At 50.5% G+C, this 16469-nt stretch overlaps 1 protein-coding gene across 3 annotated transcripts in view; it reads right to left on the reverse strand.

Moving 5' to 3' along the window:
- The window catches only part of ZBTB7C (zinc finger and BTB domain containing 7C), a 314920-nt gene that overhangs the window by 138464 nt on the left and 159987 nt on the right, over positions 1-16469 (reverse strand). For 2 of the 3 annotated variants that reach the window (XM_032470488.1, XM_032470490.1), the window contains exon 3: positions 957-1018. The gene's annotated coding sequence lies outside the window, so the exon portion shown is untranslated. Of the gene's footprint in view, positions 1-931; positions 1019-16469 lie in introns of all 3 variants that reach the window. The other variant, XM_032470491.1, reaches the window with a different exon arrangement.

Here is a 16469-nt window from a genome sequence, read left to right on the forward strand (position 1 = left end):
TGGCCATTTTCACGTGATGAGGCATAAACTGGCAGACAATTTTACTTACATAGGTGAAGGAAACTTTACTCCATCCTGATCCTTTGTACATGGACCATTCATGAAGCCATTTCAAGTCCCGTACCATCTGGCCCTCCCCAAGATCCGCAGCTTTTCCTCCCCTCCCACATCAGACCCGTGTCTATGATGTCCTCCACATGGGCCATTGGGTGTTAACAACCTGGCGCCCCTGCCTTGTGCCTTTCTCCTTGCAACGGCCTCCCTCCTCTGTCAGCCCAGCTCCTGCCTCTCTTTCCCCAGGAAGTCTCCCCTGACCACTCCCATCACCAGCATTTCCGCCTGGACCCATTCGAGCCAGAGCGGAACGTATGTCCTTTCATAAGGTTCTTGCACGGTTTCATGTTCAGATGTCTTCTCCTCCCACACTGGACTGACAGCTCCTCTGTATTTTTTAGAGCCTCCGGGTGCCAGGCACCTGGTGAATTAATCATATTCTCAGATGGGAGTCATGGTTTGGGTCATACGATTGCTCCTAGTTTAACACACTGTTAAATGGCCTATATGAGAATGTCCTGTTCTGAGAACCTGTTCACCCTAGCAGCAAACTTGGAATTGTACAAACTGTCTGTGGCTCCAGGGTAAACAAAGACACATCGTCCTTTATCGCAGAGGAGTCCTGCTCCTCCCGCACACCAACCAACCACAAGGGAGCGACTCTCTTTCAGGAGCCAGTGGGAGCACGTTCCACTCAGAGGGCAGAGCCAGGATTTGAACCATGCGCCTTCACAGCCTTACATTCCTGGGTCCGACCCCACCCAGCCAGAGGCACCTTCTAGACGAACCAAAAGCCGACTCCATCAAGGTCATTCGTGCTCCCTTCCCCACACAGGGAAACCCACCCAGTTCCCAGGAACATTGTCAAACCACAGACCTAAAAAAGCAAGATTCAGACTCACAAGCAACGACGCCTTCTTCTTAAATTTCAGGCCAGCAGTTTCTCTGCAAACCTGCTCATTTCCTGCAAAGAGAAGAAAGGGATGGAGAAGCATATTAGCATCTGCTCTGGGTATCCTTCAGCCGTTTCCTGGCCGACCTCTGGCTTCTGCACCTTCTCTGCGTCCTCGCTCCCAGCAGCACTCTCCCCTCCCAGGAACACCGCGTGCTAGTTGGGTGGGCGCCCCTGGCAAGATCCCACCCCCCCACCTAGGGCCATGGGTTCAGCCCACATCGCCTCCCTCCCCCTCCCCGGCGCCATGCCAGTCTCAGATTGACCACTGCCTCCAATTCCCCAAAGGCGCTGGGCTTCTTCCCACTCTGGAGTGAGGCCTCCTCTGCTGTAGCATGGGGTTGCCTAGCAACCCCGCGCGCCAGCTCGGAAGGCCCTCCTAAATTGGACCTCACAGCACAGGGCATCTCCTTGTACAGCTGCCTGAATCTTAACAATCTGGTTCTGAATAATAACACAATGGTAATTGCATGCATGGGCCCCAAACTACATTTAAATAATGTTCAAGAGCTGACACAAACCACCAAAGGCCAGAAAATGCATTTCGGAGGTTGACTGTGAGGCCGGGAAGGACATTCGGTGCAGGAGGGAGTCGACACCAAAGACTTGAGTTAATGACAATGCCAACCTGAACTGTGAGTCCTCCTGCCTTTCTGCCTGAGCGTGTCACCACTTTAATGTGTTTTAGGTGAGTTTGGGATCTGTAGAGGCAATTAATGCCCAGGGGTAGTGATGCTTCAAGACAGGATGCCCTTTAGTTCTTTGGCAGCGTGCGGAGATTTTTGGAGGGAGTAGGGGAGGGTGAAGATACAGGACAAGGAGGGAGAGCGGTGCGTGAGTGACTCCCCTTGGCTTTTACACTCGTGGCTAAATACATTTTAGAAGGTAGGAGGAAGAACTTACCAAGCAAGAGCACAAAGCGCTTGCTTCCTCGGCAAGGGACAAATTCAACATGACTGATGTGTTTCAGGATAAGAAGTGAAGGCAGAGAGGCCTCGACACAGGCTAACACACAGAGTGAAGCAGCTCAGAGTGACGTGGGGGAGAGGCCCCGCGCGCCCGAGGCCAGCCTGCGATCTGTGTCCCCGGCAGAGGGTAATGGAGAGCCCTGCTCAAGGCAGGAGAGTCTCCCCTCGTGGGAAATAGCAAGCTGGCGATCTGCTCCTTGTGGAGCGATAGCAGCCAGGGCCAGCAGATCAGACCTGATCATTTGAAAGCCTGAAGCACTTTTTTTTTTTTTAAAGCTCAAAATCGTCCTGCAAGGGACTTAGATAATCGCACACCCATGTTCATAGCAGCATTACTCACAATAGGCAGGAGATGGGAGCAACTCAAGTGTCCACTGGATGAATGGATTAAGCAAAGTGTGCAATATGCGTACAATGGAATGTTATTCGGCCTTAGTGAGGAAGGACATTCTGACACTTGCTACAACATGGATGAACTGGGGGACATTATGCTAAGTGAAATAAGCCAACCACGAAAGGACAAATGCTGGATGATTCCACTTATATAAGTATCTAGGGTTGTCAAATTCTTAGACAGAAAGTAGAATAGAGATGCTAACCGGGAGCTGAGGAGATGGGGAGACGGGGCGTTGGTGTTTAATTTGGGGAAGATGAAAAAGGTCTAGAGAGGGATGGTGGTGACGGTTGTAAAACTATGTGAATATACTTAATGCCACTCACCTGTACACTTAAAAATGGTTAATGTGGTAAATTTTATGTAACGTATATTTTACAATTAAAAAATTTCCTCCTGCCGTAATAGTACAACATACACAGCTTTTCTCTAAAAGACTTTCATCCACTTCATCCTGGAAGTCAAAGTGAGGCCACAAGTTCCAATAGGGAGACTGCCACCAGGACTCAGGGACAAATGGGACAGTGTGACTGTGGGCCAGGGAATCCCATGGCTTGTAAACACGGTGTCCATGCAGCACAGTCACAGGTGGAGGTGTCTGAGCGTAAGAAACAGCATCCTCCAGTGCCCACTTCCTGGAGTCCAAACAACGTCACTCTCCAGAACGTGGTCTCTTCGCCCGACCAGTCCCATCCACCATGCCCTGTGCCCGCTTCCTCTCCCAGGCACATGGGCTCATTCCCACCCTGTGCTCCTCGCCTAGAAAGCCCTTTCCTGTGGCCTCCACCAGACCTAACTCTCCTCTTTTTAATGGGTCTACATCAAATTCCACCTCCTCCTCCAAGCCCTCTGGGTACCTCCCACTTCTGCCTTCTCTGAATGTCAGAATGTCATTTCTCTGAAATGAAGCACTCACTTAGCTACTGTTCTATCCTCATGTCTGAAAGGTTTGTCTCTCCCCAAAAAATCCCCCCAAACGACCCCTGGATGGAGCATCACTAATATTTTTTGTCTGCCACGGACCCTGAGCACACCGTGGGCTGTTGCCGCAAGGCTCTGAGAGGGACAATGGGCTTCACCTCCTTTCTCAGGGAATCTGGTCACAGATCCCCTGCCTGGGGTACAAAGCACGTCTGCTGCCTGCAGAACCCTAGAACTAAATATTGCAGGCGGGCATGCAGTTCCCTCCGGCCACTTAGAGCTGTAACTCAGTGTGTGCAATAAACAAGTGAGCCTTTACAGATTTTATTAATTTGGAAAGGTCATTAGCACTAACAGCTTCTCCGAGTGAGAGTGAATAAATAGCATGGATAATTTTTTTCAGGGTCCTGATTTTTTCTTGGAATGTGCTTTAAGTCTCAAAAAAAAAAAAAAAAAACAACAGTGTTAAAAGTAAAAGAAAAAAAAATCTAGGCTTATAAGACAAGGGGAACACTCTGGACAAGCCTCTTTCCTTCTCCGAGCCTTACTGTTCTCATCTTCAAATTGAGGGAGTTATCACTAAAGTCCCTTCCAACTTAAAAAGTACATAAAGGGGGAGGGTATAGCTCAGTGGTAGAGCGCATGCTTAGCATGTATGAGGTCCTGGGTTCAATCCCCAGTACCGCCATTAAAAAAATAAATTAAATAAAAACAATTTTTTTAAAAAGTAAAATTATGATTCAAGATGAGGATGTGAAGTTACCAACTTTCCAAGCTAATAGTTACCCACCCCGCCACTCCATCCATCCCATCAGGTGTTGGACACCACTTCGCCTCTGGAGAGATAAGGTCCAAGTTCACGCCAGGTGCCTTCCCAGACCCTGACCTGGGGGCTCTCAAGCCCAACAATCTGGCTGCCTCGCTTTCCTTGGATCATTAAGGAACACTCCAGACTAAAGACTTGTTTCCTTGCATATCCAGGAATGGCTGGAAATGGGCCAAAGGGCATCTTCCAGGCTCCGTCTCCCCAGCCCTTGGCTCCATGACCAGCTGGCACTGTCTACCAAGGGCCAGGTCTCTGGGAGGCACACACTCATGGTTCTCCCCCATATGAGAAGAAAGCAGTGGTCCAGGAGCAGAGGGGTCTGGCTCCAGCCTGCTGTCGAGGGGAGAAACAGTTGGCCCTTGACCAGACTGTGCAGTACGTCATCCCTCCCCTTCTCCATCCTCATCCCCTCTTCTCTCCTCTCTCCTCCCTGAGCGTACAGACACTGGGAAGGTGGGAGGTCCGCATTTGTCTGCAAACATGTGGCCACAAGCAACACGACTCCATCTCCGATCACTCCTGGCTTTCAGTAGCAATAGGAAGACAAAGTGGGAATCAGAACTGTATGACTGGCAGCTTACTTCTCGTATTAATATTAGCACTCGTATTAGTTAATATAAACTAACATTTGTACAACACCTGATAATTTAAAAAAGTATTTTCCCACATACGTGTCAGGCAAGTGGGATAGATTTAACCCATTTAGTGAGCATTGGCTGAATCCCCAGGTCTTAGCTACCTGCTGGGGATGTACACATGAAAAGGTGCGGTTCCTGCCTGCGAACTTCCTCCAGGACAGGTTACAGTCGGGGAGATAGAGGTACCGAGATGCTGAGTGACTTCCTCTGAGACCTTACAAGTGCTAGCCATGCTCAACCGAGTCCTCGGACTCAGAGCCTTTTCCAGCTGTTCCTGTGTGGCCTGGGAGTTTAGCATGAGATTCAACCTGCATCACACCAACCGGAAGGGCCTAGCCAGAGGACGGCATGGTTTGGGGACTGTGGAAGTCTATGCCCAGAATGAAACAGTGCCTGTGAGTCAGGCCACATTTGACCCTGGACCCTCCAGAGGGGCAGGCCCCGGGCAGGGTACAGGCCAGACTGTGCTGCAGACGCGGCCTTGGCCCCTCGTGGCCTTTCTGCTCATCGGTGAAGAACCCTCTTCTCATCAGCTGCCTTTGCAGAGACGCTGTCTTGAGAGCTGCTGCAAATTCATGAAATCTTTGTTTTGTTTTGTTTTTCCCCGAATCTGTACTAACCTTTCTCTTCTAGGAACTGCCATGGCACTTACACTCAGCACATGACACAAACTGGGTATTGTTCTTCTCAGAGTCTCTAATGGTTTTTTGAAAAATCGAATGTCCGTCCATGCTGGAGAGGCCCTGAAATCCCTCACTCTGCAGCCAGGGCCCCCAGACCCAGAGAGGGCAAATGATTCACCCCAACTCACACCGAAGACAAGAGCAGAACCAGAACCCAAGTCCCAGACTCCCAGTCTGGGGCCTACACACATCCACCCTACCCTGCTGGGAGGGGAGGTTCAGGCTGTGTCCTGCTTACCCTGAGCCCCCCCAGCAGCCCCTTAGCAAGCACGCGCAGCTGGGAGGGAGGCTCTCCGATGCTGCATGAAGGTGGGCAGATCACAGCCTCTCCCAACAATGATACTGGAGTGACCAGCTCTGGCTCCTAGTCTCCAGTGGTGAGCCTCACAGGGAGGGGCAGAGGCCATGAGACGTGCCCTCAGGGGACAGTGAGGTCATGGTCTCTGCCTTGGGGCCCTGCAGCTCCCAGGAGGCCAGAATCCCTAGTGGTTTAGAGCCAGACTGGCCCTGCCATGGACTAGCTGTGTGGCGCTGGGCAAGTGACTTAACCTCTCTCTACTTCAGCTTTTCAACAGCAAAATGGGCAGAATGATGGCATGGACCTCCTACCTCCCAGGGCTAAAGCAGAGATGAAATGAGGAAATGGAGAGAAACACCTGGTCCAGGGCCCGGCATCCGTTGTTCTTGCGTGAGCAGAGCGAGACCAGCTTTTCCCTGGGAGGTCTGCTCCATGGTGGACCTGTAGCCTGACTCAGGCACTGTTTCATTCTGGGCATAAATGTCCACAATCCCCAAACCATGCCGTCCTCTGGCTGGGCCCTTCTGGTTGGTGTGATGCAGGTTGAATTTCATGCTAAACTCCCAGTGCCCAGTACGAGACCCGCACGTGGATGAGAGTTGACCTCGCTCCTGTGGAAAGCGCTGGCGGGCTGGAGGCAGCCCAGCGCCTTGTGAGAAGAGGCCTGGGGTGATGGGCTGTCAGTGAGGGTGGGGGTGCTGGCTGGCCAGCCAAGGGTCTATGATGACAGAGAGGCAGAGGCTTCTCTTTTCAGAATCCTTCAGAGGCTATGTGGCGTGGGCTGCAGTTTGCTTTTTCCTCTGATGGTAAAATCAGCCACCCTGGGGATGCAGAAAGGCACACAGACTTGGGAAGACAATTCAGCAGTTCCTCACAGAATGAGACCTACTCTTACTACAGGATCCAGCAGCCACACCCTTAGGTGTTTATCCAAAGGAGCTGAAAACTTATGTCTACACAAAAACCTGCACACGGATGTTTACAGCAGCTTTATTCATAACTGTCAAAAATGGAGGCCACCAAGATGTCCTTCAGTGGGTGATGGACAAATAAACTGTGGTCCCTCCAGGCAGTGGAGTATTACTCAGCACTAAACTAGAAATGAGCTAGCAAGTCACGAAGACATGGAGGAAACTTACGTGCATATTTCCAAGTGAAAGAAGTCGGTCTGAAAAGGCTACATACTGTATGATTCCAACTATATAACCTTCTGGAAAAGGCAAAACTATGGAGACAGTAAAAAGATTAGTGGTAGCCAGGGGGAGGAAAGGACAGTTAAATCACAGAGGATTTTTCCGGCAGTGAAATTATTCTGTATGATACTTTAATGGTAGAGACACGGCCTTGTGCGTTTGTTAAAACCTATAAAACTGCACGACACAAAGAGTGAACTCTAATGTAAACTATGGGCTTTAGTTAATGATGATGTATCAATACTAATTCATCAGTTACAACACATGTACCGCACTAATGCACGAAAATGGGAGAGAACCGGAGGGAGGGGAAGGAAAGAAGGTATATGGGAATTCTCTGTATGTTCTGCTCAATTTTTCTATAAACCTAAAACTTCTCTGAAAAGTAGTCTACCAATTTAAAAAAACATCTCAGAAAAACAACACTCAGGGCCAATTAGTACCCAGGATATCACTGAGCCCCGCTGGGCAGCCAGGCCCCATGCTGAGGACTTGGAGGAAGAGCAGGAGACCAGCACGATACTTCCAACTTCAAATGCAACTGTGTCCAACCAAAATGTTAGAGCCAGCGTGGGAAAGCCAAGTGGAGAGGCCAGCAGGACCCCCAGCTCGTGAGGCAAACAGCCGTGCACCCCGGCAACCGGGACACCTCTGGCTACTAGGCACTGACTCGGCGCCCTGTGCCAGGCTTACCCCCCGCCTTCCAGAGGAGAGTCACAAAGAGACTCAGCCCCCTGCCCTCAAGCCAGACTCCACCCAGCCTCTTCTGTTCCCTCCATCCCCACCATCAGATCTAGCAGGTGCCTGAGAAACATTTATTGAATTACATAGTGATTATTTGTATGCCTATTGCTTTCTGCATTAAAGGAAGGAATCTGACTGTAAGCCTCCCTAAGTCCCCAGCAAAGAATCAGCAGCAGTGCCCCCACACCATGGGGGCGACCCTGTGCTCGGTCAGGAGGCCGCTTTCCCAGCCCTGCGGTCCTCCCCCAGGCGCACCTGCCACACTGCGCTGCTCGGCCCCGAGACCCCACGTGGCAGGAGAACATTCCCCTGCTCCTCCTGGAAGGGCTGAGAGATAGATAAGTGTGTGTGTGTCCTCGACCCAAGGGCCTGACACAGGGGCACCTCTGGGAAACCCATGAACTGGGGTCCAGCTCATCACATTGCTTAGAGGGTGATGGCCCCTTGGGAGTCTGAATTTCTGTGACCTTGGCCTAGAATCTTAAGTAGCCTGAGAAGGAGGGAAGGCTGAGCCCAGAGCCAAAGCCAACACCAGGGCCTGGGCCGGGGGGCAGGGACGGGAGAAGAGCCTGTCCAAGGAACAAAGGCCTTATCTCCCTGGTCAGGCTACCCAGCCCCGCCCAACTGCTCAGTCACACACATTTTATTTTTTCTGGCCTCAGGGGAGTGTTTCTGGGGCTGGCAAATCTGAGCAAGGGATTGGCCTGGATGAGCTGAAGGAGATGGCAATGGCTGCCCAGACCCTGACTCCCGGCAGCACCCTGCCCGGACCAGCAGGGGAGGGCGCCCACGGCTCTCTGACTGGTGAGGCAGGATGCTTCAGGCTCACCAGAACATGGGTGGATACAGGGGGATGACAAAGAATATTCAGTGTTGTGATATTGAAAATGGTTCCAATTTGGAGAAAGGAAAAGATTTCTTTCTATAACAGCAGAAAGAAAGTTTGATCAAGTCTTCATGTCTGCAGGGCTCATGGAGAAGGCATCTTAGCGGCAGCAGAATTCATCCTGCAGGGGTGAGGGGAGGAGGGGGCCTCTTGGGTTTAACACGGAGGTTCTCTGTGCCTGATTTCATTGGCTGACGGAGTCTGGGGAGGGATGTCCTGCGGACTCTGCCTGGTGGTACCCCCAGCCCTGCTGGCCTGGTTCTGCTCCCCACTGGGGCTGGGGTTTCAAGGCTGGCTGTCGGCAAGTACTGGGAGGGGAAACCGGGGGACAGCGGGAGCAAGGCTCGTCAGTCCTCGGAGGGACTGATATCAGGCTGGCAATGGCGGCATCCGGAGCTCCAGCCAGCCACACAGGGAGGCAGGCCTGCTCTGTCTTCGGTGGCCACTGGCTTCCCCTTGGTGGCTCTTCCTGTCTCTGGGAGTCCTGCCACTTGTCCTATTCCCTGGTCTCCGAGTGCTATCACTCACCTGCCTCCCTGAATCTAAACCTGCTTTCCAGAAAGTTCTATCTCACCAGGTGTCCAGTGTGACGGGAATAATTTAACATCAGGTTTTCTTTCTAAAACATGTTTCCAGGCCCCTCTCAGGTGGAAGAAAACATTGATCCCCTGGGAAAGGGATGTATTTTACTTTTTATCTTCGAACTCCACTGCTTACCCTGTATCACAGTGACGCGGAAGACAAACCTGCAGGTAGCATCAATGCAAGTGAGGCCAGGCAGTGCGGGCGGTGCGGCGGGTGTTTGGAAGGGGGACAGGTGGCCCCCATGGCAGAAGGGGAGTGGCTGGCCCTTCTCTCCCTGGGACTGAATCCCTGCCGCCAACATGCAGCATTGGTAGGCCAACCCTCCTCTTACTGTCCAAACAAGGACACCGCTGAGAGTGAAAGGGTACACTCTGACTAGTTACCTGGGGACAGCAGGCATAAAACGGCTGTCCCAGGCCGACTAGGAGGTGTCGCACCTGCAGTGCCACCCAACCTTTGGGGTTTGGGAAAACCCAGTCAGAGCTCTTCCCTGGAACATCCACCACATGACAGAGGAAAGAGGTGTCTGCCTCAACTACCCAGTTCCCCCTCCCAGGAGGCATCAGACATGATCTGGAGCAAGGCCACCAGGCATATCAGGGCTGGGTGGAGGCACTATTTGCATCTGTGTGAAATATAAGACCCCTCCTGGCTGGCCTGGCCTCCCTCAAGGTTCTCTCCCTAGATCCCCTCAGCCCTCACCTCCTGCAGGAAGTCTGCCCGGATTACCCATCTCCCTCAGCATTTTGTGTACCATGTATCCTAGTCCCTCAGAGATGTGGCCATCTCCCACACCAGCTCATCAGCTCTGGAGGGAGATGCCATCCTGGCTCATTCATCCCTGGATCCTCCCATCCCTACTCATCGTCCCCCGCCCCCACCCTGGTGCCTGGCTTACAGGAAGTCTCTGGTCTAAAGGTTTTGTAAAGAACCCAGTTGAGCTGAACTCCTGAAATTTTTGCAGGGGCAGGAAACTCCTGGGGGCCTTCAGGAGATCATTGCTTTCCCCACATTAGCTTTTCAGAACAAATACTCTTTTCAGAGCAAATAGTATTTGCCTCTATGCCCATTGCAGGGGCATTAATGGTAAAATTTGTGCAATCATGCAGGGTAGTGATTGTTAGGTGGGAGTGTCTGAAATTAAATCCAGGAAGGGTCTCAAGAAGAACTTCATTTTTATAGCTTGGAGGAGGCCTGGTTTGGCCTGTGAACCTGGGTGAGTACTTCCACTCAGCACTGAACCCCCCCCCACCCCGTATCTTAGAAAGATGAGGAGGCAGTTAAGACTAAGTGCAGAAGGGTGGTATACGCAGTAAGCTCAGGGGGTAATCAGGGAGGGCTTCCTGGAGGCAGCAGACAGTAAGCAGAGGAGGATATAGAGAGTAGGGAGACTCTTAGCAAAGATGCCGAGGTGAGAACGGTCTCATATAATCAGGGCAGTGAGTTACCAGGTCTGGCTGGAGCAGTCGAGGTGTGCAAAGGAGCAGGAGATGCAACCACAAGGGCAGGTAAAGAACCCAAGTGTCAGCCGCCTCTGAGCTGAGTCTTCGGCATCTGTGGAATCACCCTGCTCCCTGTTGTCCAGGCAGAGAATGGAGGCTGGACTAGAGCTTCCTGCTCAAGCCGCTGGGGTAATGGCTAGGAGGGAGCTGAGGGACCGGCCCAGGCTTAAGCCATCCCCAAACCCCCTCTGTTGTTCCCTGGCTGCTCCCAATTCTGTCAGCTCTGGGAAACCCAGCCAAATAAGCATCTGTGGCCCAAAAGTATAATCTCGTCCTGCCTACCAGCCTCTCATTCAGAGGGGTGGGAGCGAGTTTCCAGGAGCTGAAGCTCCCCACAAACACACTATGTTCGAAGTCCTCTTAGCTGAGATGACTGGTCAGCTAACTGAAGTATTTTAACATCTAACATATGTTTGTACATTCATTCACCAAACTTTGGCTGTAAAGCCCAGGCCTTTTTTTTAACTTCACATCTCCTGGATGGAATTGTTCCTGCTGTCTTTGTGGCATAAATCACACTCACATGGCACTATAATTTCTGATGATTTTTTAAAAAGTGGAATGAGAAATGAACCATACTTACAAAATAAAAATCTCCCTCAGTTTTCTGGCTATTTCCCCAATCTCTCATAGCTGTTTCACCCACATCTAACTCAATGCTTTACAACATCGACTAGTCCTTTTTGGATTTTTCCAAAGCTTCAGCTGAGTTTTCATTGAAATGACTTTTTTTTCTTTTCTTTTTTCTTTTTCCTTTTTTTTTTTTTTGCAGTGGTACTTAATTGGTTTGTATAATACTTAATTAAACTGCATAATTACAATAGCAAGTTCCACTGGCATAAACAGGTTTGGGAAGTAAGCCAGCTGCCTCTAGGAAAGCACTCAGCTGAGCTGGTGGGAGCAGACATGGTGGACGGTTTGGACAGCCGCCCTCCTGCCCCAAGTGTTCTTCCAGCTGCGGGCATCCGTCAGAGGGAATGGAGAACGCTGGTGAGTTTGGCAAGCTGGTTAATAGCGGTGTAGAGAGCGTCTAGGGCTCCCCTCATCAGGACTCAGGTTAAGGTTAATTCTCCAGGGACTGAGGACCCAGTGCTGCCCCGCCCCACCTTGGTCCTCACCTGGTTCCCTTCCTCCCACCTCCACACCTGTGCCAAGTGGGCCCCACCCCTCCGGATGCTTCTCCCCTCTTCCCCTCCCACACCCGAAGCCTCCTCCCGCTGCAGCTGTCCAGGAAGGATTTGGCAAACGCTTCTGCTTTAAGACAGGCAATAGCCAAATGTGCCCTCTCCCAGCGGCCTGGGAATTTCTTCCACAGAGAAGAGTTTCTAATGACATAATTTCTAGCATCTGCATTAGGTTGGCTGGGGAGAAATGTGGAGTCAAGGCAACGTCTAGGAGTCGTCCCTCAGTCACACCATCTTCCCCAGGCTGAAATTTATGATCACATCCAACTGAGTCGCAGTTGTGCACCCTTCCCCTGCGAATGGGGCTTTGGACGCACCTGTCTTTCATTCTTGATGTTCCCACATCCGTTCCATGGCATGGGATTCCCTCCTTCTTTCAGCCTCCCTTATCAAAGCCATTTGTCTACGTTCAGCCGTCCCTATTTCATGGATCACACAGATCAAAAGTTAACATCTAACTTAAATGCCATCAAATCAACCAACCAACCAACCGATCAGAAGTATTAGCAGGGACCCATCCCTCACAAGGAGAAGTAGGAAAATACTCTCCAGAGGAACACATTTGTAGTGGATGCTTGCTATTTTGAGCCACCCCTTCCTCTTGGCAAGAGAACACTAATTTCCTCCCAGATTACCACCTGCCCCCCATAGCCAAGTGTTTCAGAGGTGGATTATGTTTGGTTTAAGCCAATCAGCTCAGCTCAGCCCCCTGGCCACGGTGAGGGAACAAATTCTAACACATAAGATGTAAGGAGATGTTTGCTGGGGACCTCTGGGGAGAGGCTCCATCACTGGAGATGTTGAAGGCACATGCAAGGCCTGGAGCTGCTGCAGCCATTTTGTTGCTGTAAGAGTCCAGAGGACAGCACTGAGCTACATAACAATGGAGCTGGAGACCTCATCAAACTCCTCCTGAAGAACACCCTGCTTCTGAATTTTACACTTATCTAAGCCAATCCATTCCCTTTAGTGTTTTTTAATTGATTTACTTTTAAAAATTAAACTAACACATACACATGGCTTGAAAAATCAAAAGTAATAAAAGCCCAACAATTAAAAATAGCAGTCCCTACTCCAGCCTCTCCACACTGAGTACCAACTCCCAGAGATAACCACTCTCAATTATTTTAGCTATTTATTGTGTTTTTAGCAACACATTTCTAAATAACATGCTGTATTCGTCAACGAGGGCTGTCATAACAAAATACCATAGACTGCTGGCTCAAACAACACAAATTTATTTCTCCTAGTCCTGGAGGCTAGGAAGTCCGAGGTCTAGGTGCTTGCCGATTTGGTTTCGGGTGAGAGCCTGCTTCCTGGCTTGCAGACAGCCACCTTCTCACTGTGTCCTCACTGCGGTCAAGAGCGAACTCGCCCGTATCTCTTCTTGTAAGGATGCTCATCAGGGCTCCACCCTACAAATTCACTTAACCTTAGTTACGTCCTTACTCTGAATACAGCCACACAGCATCTGTATTCGGGGGGAGCACGACTTTGTTCCTAGCACGTGCTATATGTTGTTTATACATCTTCCACGTTTAGAGGTTATCTGTTAGTGCCCCATGATGGAAGAGAAGGTTTTATCTCTCTTATGCCCCCAACCCTACTTCCTCTAAATCCACAGTTTTGTTCTCTGTATCCTCCCAATAGAGGGACACCCCCACCTCGGTTAAACCAGTCGTCAGTGTTCACACCACGGTGACTGCGCAGACTATTCTACTGTTCACAGGCTATCCTTTTCTGCAAAACTTATTTTCTCTAGTGTTAAAAATGGCTTTGTGTGCACCTAACACTTGTTTACACACAAACTGACTGCCAGAAGGGCTAAAACCCCTCCCCAAGCAGCTCAGTGCGTTAGGAATCTGCCATCCCCTTTTCGGGTTTTCCCAGGAGCCATCCCATCCAGAGGCCACAGCCTCCAGCTCCAGTCTGGACCTGAGCCTTCGGCACAGCTGTCACCTGGGACTTCTCACCCCCTTGTTTCCTGGATCCCACACTGTATTCAGTTCCATTACTGCTGGAACAAATTACCACAAACTAAGTGGCTTAAAACAACACAAAGCTGTTACCCCACAGTTCTGGAGGTCAGAAGTCTGAAGTGGGTTTCACGGGACTAAAATCACGGTGGTGGCAGGGTCGTACTGAAGGTGCTAGGGGAGGCCGTCTGCCTCTCCAGCTTCTAGGGGATGCCCGCATTCCTTGGCTCATGGCCCCTTCCCTCCATCTCCACAGCAACCAACCCCAGAAGAGTCCTTTCTGCACTGCATCACTCTGACCTCTGTCTCCTTCTTCCACTTCTAAGGACCCTGTGATTACACTGCATAACCCAGGGTCATCTCTCCATCTCCAGGTCAGCTGATGAGCAATTGTCATTCCATCTGCAACCTTAACTCCCTTTTGCTGTGTAACCCCACATGTCCACAGGTTCTGGGCATTAGGTTGCAGACATCTTTGGGGGCCCATTCCTTGGTCTACTACACACGTCATTCTTGTTTTGGTTTCCTCTCCTGCCTCATCGGTACAAAGTGTGCAGGAGGTACATCCTTTGAGATCACCCCAATCTACACCCACTTTATTCCCTCTCCCTCTTGATAGTCTGTTTGGCTGTGAGTAAAAAGCTATATTGGAAACCACCTTCCCTTGGAAGGCTGAAGGCTTTGGCCCGTGTCTTCTAGTTTCCAGGGGTGCTGTCGGAAAGCCCGGTTCTGTTCTGTGTTCCCACTGTTGTACACGATCCACTCTCCTCCTCCCTGAAAGGCGTGTGAACCTTCTCTCTGCCCCCAGCATTCTGAAACTCCACGAGGATGGGCCCAGAGGTGGGTCTGTTCCATCCACAAGAACATCCACAGAACGCATCTTCCTTCACGTCGTCTGGAAGCACGTGCCCTCCAGTCCTGGGAACTTCCTCATGTGACGTCTCCGACAATCTCCTCCCCTCGGGGGCCTCTGCTCTCTACTTCTGGGGTCTCTTCCACCAACCCTCCCAGACGCAGCTTCTGATGTCCTGATTTTTTTTCCTATCCTGGTTTCTACATTTATTGCCTTCTTTTCTTACTTTCTGAGAAAGTCCCTGAACTCACTTTTCATATCCTCTGCTGGTTTTTAAACTTCTGCTTTTATATGTTTAACTTCTTAAGGTTCTTCCTTATTCTTTGAATGTTCCTTTTTGATAACTCTGTTCTCATTTTATGGACGCATTATCTCCTCTTATCTCTCTAAGGACGTTAATTACAGTTTTATTGAAGTTTTCTTCCCTAGATTTGGCTCTGTTCCTTCCAGCTCCTTTTTTTTTCTTCAGTTTAATTGTTTTCTCTCTTTCTTTCTCTGGATAATTCATGTTAGAGGTTTTCTTTTCAGAAATGCCAGGTGATCCTTGACTAGCATTTATATTTAAGAGCAAGACACTAAAAAGTTGGAGGATTAGGGAGAAATGGGGTCATTTCTTTGGGGGAATCTACACATACACACGTAAACATGCAGAATCTCACACACACATACACATATAGACACAAACATATCTGTATACACAGACGTGCATATACCCACACGTGCACACGTAATGTACGTGTAGGATTTTCTCCCTCTTGGGCGGATCAGTTTACACGCCAAGGAACCTTCCAGTCACCCTGCCTAGGGAACAGACATGAGCTGCCAGTATTCTTGGAGCCAAGAGTGGAGAGAAGCTGGAAGTCTCACAACTCGGGTTGTAATCTTTCAATAAATTCTCTCATTTTGAGTACAGTGTGCAAACTTGCTGTCACTTGTACACAGTGTCTGAGTCCAGAACTTCTCTGAATCATGTCCTTTTAGAAACTTCAGGTCTTTGACCAAGGTGGAGATGCGAAGTTATGGGAGGGGAGCTGGGGTCCAACGATTCTTTCTGAATATTTTCAACCAATTTCCAAATTTTCAAACGCATTCTTCGCCTTACCTTCAGAAGTATGTGGAACTCCTATTTCTGAGCTGTTTGAGGGTCGGTGAGGGCGGGGGGAGTCCAGGATGAATGCTTCTAGAGGCTTCTTCTCGCTACCCAAGCTTGGGTTTCCGCTCTCCTCTCCTAAATGAGTACCCATCCATCCATAGACCTTCCGGCCCCCACAGTTTTGCCGACACCCTTGGCCTGCTGTTGCCTTCTCTCCTGTCCCATGGTCTTTGTGGAGCTGGGCTCTGCCACTCTCATTAGTGCCATGGCTGGGGGGTGATTAGGAAGCGGGCAGAGCTAAACGGATGTGGCCAGTCGCCATGTTTAACCAGAAGTCTCTCCTTGATCTCTGGGCCCATGAACCAGATTGCATCCTGCCTCACACACCCCTGCATCACGGGCTCCCCTCCACTGCCCAGGGCACACACAGCCTCACCGCCCACCTCTGCCTGGGCACCCAGTTCCCAGCACGCTGCCCATCTCAGGGCCCACAGCCCCCTCTCCAGTGCTCACACCACCTCTGGTTGCAGCGCCAGGAGCTTCTAGGAAGTTCTATTCACTCTCGTCAACAGCCCTCAGCTCCCATTCCCACTCAGGGTGCTTCCCCAATTGCTCTTGAGGCCAACACCCGGGCGTCCACACTGCAGACACAGGGACGGTCCCGGGGACTCTGTAGAGTGGACTGGCCACTGAGAAGCAGCAAAGAACCCATCACAGGA

Source organism: Camelus ferus, chromosome 30 (genome assembly GCF_009834535.1).
Source record: "Camelus ferus isolate YT-003-E chromosome 30, BCGSAC_Cfer_1.0, whole genome shotgun sequence".
In the NCBI taxonomy this organism is placed as follows: domain Eukaryota; kingdom Metazoa; phylum Chordata; class Mammalia; order Artiodactyla; family Camelidae; genus Camelus; species Camelus ferus.